Raw genomic sequence first — 5434 nt, 5'->3', positions numbered from 1 at the left:
GAGCTCTAATACCAACTTGTCACGACCCAAAATCCCGCCACATGCGTCGTAATGGCACTTAGTCTCTAAGACTAGTTAAGTCGATTATAATAACAATTCAAGCCATATTTGTTTTTTAATATATATAAACCAACAACGAAAATAATTACAAATATAACAACCTCCCAAGACTGGTAATACTGAGTCACGAACTCTAACTGAATACATGGAATGATCTCAAGGATCGAATAGTCAATACTGTTTGATTAATAATTAACGGTACAATAAAATGGAAAGACTCTTAGGGACTGCGACGACCAAGCAGCTCTACCTTGAATCCTTGCGATCGCACTTTAACTCCGTCCGAGTCCAATATCTCCAACACCTGGCTCTGCACAAAAATGTGTAGAAGTGTAGTATGAGTACACCACGGTCAGTAACCAGTAAGTATCAAGACTAACCTTAGTGGAGTAGTGACGAGGTACAATCGAGACACTCATTACTCTAATAAACTCTGCAATATATTATGCAAAAATAATAGGAAACAAATAACAATGTTGGCAAAAATAATCAACCAGTGATATACATAGCAGGGCGACAAGAACACCATAAATATTGCGCAACAAATAATGAATACAAGTACAACCAATTAATCAAGTCCTTCCAATATAAATCTTTCGCCTATATATTTTTCAAATAGAAATCTTCAGGATATAATACTTTCAAATAAATCTCTTTCGAATAAATCTCTTTCAAATCTCTTTCCTTCATATAAATATCTTTCAAATAGAATTCTTTCAAATAAATCTCTTTCGAATAAAAGTCACCCTGTGACACGACATTTCAAAATCATAAAATACGGGTCTCAGCCCACTTTCATATTTCCACAGCACCTCATGCCAATTTCTCTATCACAACCGCACGGACAACTCACGTGCCAAATGTCATCATCATTTAACCACAGCACCTCATGCCCACATTTCATATCACAACTGCACGGACAATTCACGTGCCAATATAATCATTATTTACTCACGGCACTTCGTGCCCATATTTCATATCACAACTGCAGGGACAGTTCACGTGCCAATATCATCATTATTTACTCACGGCACCTCGTGCCCACATTTCATTTCATAATCCGCCAGCCACAGGCTCCTAATTTCAACATAGATCAGACTATTAGCAATTTACCAACAACAAGACAAATTGCACAAGGTATAAAAATAAACACAAGAAAAATTACAACATCACATAAAAATTACCAAAACAATAACCCCACATCATCACATATCATCCCTGACAATAGCCACTCTTATCTCTCCTATAGCCACCCTTATCACTCCTATAATAGCCTTCCTTGTCCCTCCGCCCTGACAATATCAATAGTCACCCTTATTGCTCTTATAGCCACCCTTATCGCCAAGCCCAGACAATATCCCAACACACATAACAGCAGTGAAATGCCACCCTTATACCCACATAATATCAACGGTGAAATGCCACCCTTATATCCTCAAAATAATAACTCAAATAACAAAACAATTTATACCGAATATTATCATGGCAACATAACAAAATCAATTAATTTCACAACAAATAGCCCAAGACTCCACACAATGTGTATATAACCTCAAAACAACAACAAAGATGGAAAATACTCAATATAGGGCAACGCCTTCATTAATCCAAATTCTTGATAATTATATAGCGCCTCGGTTTAAACTTATTTTATTAATTATTTGCATATGGAAAATCCATAATATCATTATTTCTAGAAAATATCAAATCACCAAACTCACTGAATTCACATAAATATACAAGCAATAACCACATCAAATTGTCATATAAAAACAAATTCAACAAACGTGAATTGAGGCATGGAAAATAGATAATTTAATAAATGCCAACAATTATCTAATTTACTATACAATATGCCTAAGACTTTAACCTAATCAATTTTGCACATATAAGCCCGAGTACGTACTCGTCACCTTGCGTACACGGCTTTTTATATTTCACAAATAGCACATAAGATCGGTGCCTAAGGGATAATTCCCCCACTCAAGGTTAGGCAAGATACATACCTTTTTGAAGTTATGCCGATATTCCAAAATAGTCGTCTTGCTTGAATAAATCCTCCGAACAGCTCAAATCTATTCAAATTAATTGTATAACTTCATTAAAATTCATCGGAAACAATTCCGGATAATAAAACACCAACTTAAAATTTTATTCTAAAAAGTCAGCGCAGGGCCCGCCCCTCGGAACCCGACAAATTTTTTACGGAATCCGAACACCCATTCCGATACGAGTTTAACCATACCAAGATTATCAAATTTCGATAACGGATCTCCCTTCAAATCTTAAATTAAAGCCTAGAGGATTTCAACCATTTTCAACCCAATTCACTAATTTAGTGATAAAAACAACAATAAATTCATGTAATTTAACCAAAATCAAGTTAGGAATTCTTACCCCAATGTTTTCCTTGAAAAACTCTCGAAATATCACCTCACCCAAGCTTCCTTAGTCCAAAAATGGCAGAATGAGATGAATTTGGAGTTTTTTCTGCTGCCCAGGGGTTTGTTCTTCACGTTCGCGACCCTCCCCTCGCGTTCGCGATGAACATATTCTCCAACAGCCATTTTCAAACTCTTCTCAGATAGCCTCTAATATAATGGTCATAACATTTTGTACAAACCACCAAATGATGAATGGTTTAACTTTCTAAAAACAAGACTCCATGGGCTATAATTTGTATTTGTTGCTCATCTCCCAATTCCTTATAGATTGTGAGATATAAGTTTCAAAAGTCAACCTTGTGCAATAGAGATTACCTAACTCTTCCAAGATAGCCTGTAGTGTATCCACCATAAATTTTTGTACACAACTCCAAATGACAAAAGGTTTACCTTTCTGAAAACTAGACACAAAGGGCTAAAACTATCATTTTTGGATCATCTCCAAATTTCTTATATATTGAGAGATATGAGCCTCCAAAGTCAGACGATGGACAGCAAAAATTCCTTCTTCGCGAACGCGAAGAACAAAGTCCCAACAGCAAAATCCTTTTTCGCAAACGCGAGAGGCTCCTCGTGTACGCAAAAAACAACACCAGAACCAGCAACCAGCAGCATCAAAACACCCAAACTTGGTCCGAAACCACCCCAAATCAAACCCGAGGCCCCCCGGGACCCCGTCCAATCGTACCAACCAGTCCTAATACACAACACGAACCTACTTGAGGCCTCAAATCACATCAAATAATAACAAAACCATGAATCGCACCCTAATTCAAGATTTATGAACTATAGAACTTCAAACTTCTACATTCGACGCCGAAACTTATCAAATCAAATCTGATTGACCTCAAATTTTGAAAACAAGTCATAATTGACATTATGGATCTACTCCCACTTCCGGAATTGGAATCCGACCCCGATATCAAAAAGTCCACTCCCGGTCAAACTTCTAAAAAACCTTCAAATTTCCAACTTTCGCCAAATGACCCCGAAATGACCTACAGACTTCCAAATCCACACCCGGACGCTCCCCTAAGACCAGAATCACCATGCGGAGCTATTCTCAAGCTCGGAATCCCAAACGGACATCGATAACATCAAAATCCACTTCAACCCAAACATAGGAAATTTTTAAACTTTAAAAATGTTAACCTTCAGTAATAGGGGCCGAAATACTCCCGGGCCACCTGATACTCGACCTGAACATACGCCCAAGTCCGAAATCATCATACGGACCTATTGGAATTATCATATTTTATTCCGAAGTCGTTTGCTAAAATGTAAAACTCCGGTCAACTCTTTTCATTTAAGCTTCAAAAAATAGAATTATTCTTTCAATTTAAATTCTGAATCTTCCAAAAATCAAACGACTACACACGCAAGTCATATACGTATTACAAAGTTGTTCGGGACATTAAGTAGCTGAATGGGGCATAAATTCTTAAAATGACAAGTTAAGTCATTACAATATTGTATGGCACCTATGGAGTTGAAGGAATTGAAAGAGCAACTTTAGGAGTTGCTCTATAATGGTTTCATCTAGCCGAGTGTCTCACCTTGGGGTTCTCCAGTCTTGTTCGTGAAGAAGAAAGATGGATTCATGTGGTTGTGTATTGATTATAGGCAGCTGAACAAAGTCACAGTCAAGAACAAGTACCCTTTTACCGTGCATTGATGAATTATTTGACCAGCTTCAGGGTGCTAGAGTGTTCTCAAAGATTGATTTGAGGTCAGGGTATCATCAGCTGAAGATTCAGGACTCTTATATCCCGAAGACTACTTTCAGGACTCGGTATGGTGACTACGAGTTTCTAGTAGTGTCATTTGGGTTGACCAACGCCCCAACAATATTTATGCATTTGATGAACAGTGTATTCCATCCATATCTTGCTTCTTTCGTAATCATATTAATCTACGACATCTTGGTATATTCTCACAGCTGGGAGGATCATGAGCAGCATTTCAGGATCGTACTCCAGACATTGAGAGAAAAGAAGTTATATACAAAATTCTCAAAGCGTGAATTCTTGCTTGATTCGGTGGCGTTTTGGGGTCATGTGCTGTCGAGTGAGGGAATTAAGGTAAATACAAAAGAGGTGGAGGTAGTTCAGAGTTGCCCAGACTGTGTTTTGCTACAGAGATACGAAGTTTTCTAGGCTTGGCTGGTTACTATAACCGTTTCGTGGAGGGATTTTCATCCATTGCTGCACCTTTGACTAGATTGACCTAAAAGGGTGCTCCATTCCGGTGGTCCGAGGAGTGTGAGGAGAGCTTTGAGAATCTCAAGCCTGCCTTGACCACATCTCCAGTTCTGGTTTTACCTTCAGCATCGGGCTCTTAGACAGTGTATTGTGACGCTTCGCCGAATGGTATTAGGTGTGTCTTGATGAAGGAGGGTAGGGTAATTGTTTATGCTTCATGCTAGTTGAAACCCCATGAGAAGAACTACCCCCTTCATGATCTAGAATTGGCAGCTATTGTTCACACGTTGAAGATTTGGAGGCACTATCTCTACGGCGTGTCTTGCGAGGTATTCACAAATCATTAGAGTCTACAAAACTTGTTTAAGAAAAAGGATCTGAACTTGAGGCAGCGGAGGTGGTTGGATTTGTTAAAAGACTATGTTATCACAATTCTGTATCATCGCGGGAAGGCCAATGTGGTGGCCGATGCCTTGAGTAGGAAGGCGGAGAGTATGGGTAGCCTTGCATATATTCTATTTGGGGAGAGATCGTTAGCATTGGATGTTTAGGCACTGGCTAATCAGTTTGTGAGGTTGGATGTTTTAGAGCCTAGCCGGGATCTAGCTTGCATGGTTTCTCGATCTTCTTTGTATGAGTGCGTCAGTATGACGACCCCCATTTATTTATCCTTAAAGACACAGTCTAATACGATGTTGCCAAGGAGGTTTCTATCAGAGATGATAGGGT

This window comes from Nicotiana tabacum, chromosome 13 (genome assembly GCF_000715075.1).
Source record: "Nicotiana tabacum cultivar K326 chromosome 13, ASM71507v2, whole genome shotgun sequence".
Lineage (NCBI taxonomy): Eukaryota > Viridiplantae > Streptophyta > Magnoliopsida > Solanales > Solanaceae > Nicotiana > Nicotiana tabacum.
This window is presented reverse-complemented; position numbering follows the sequence as displayed.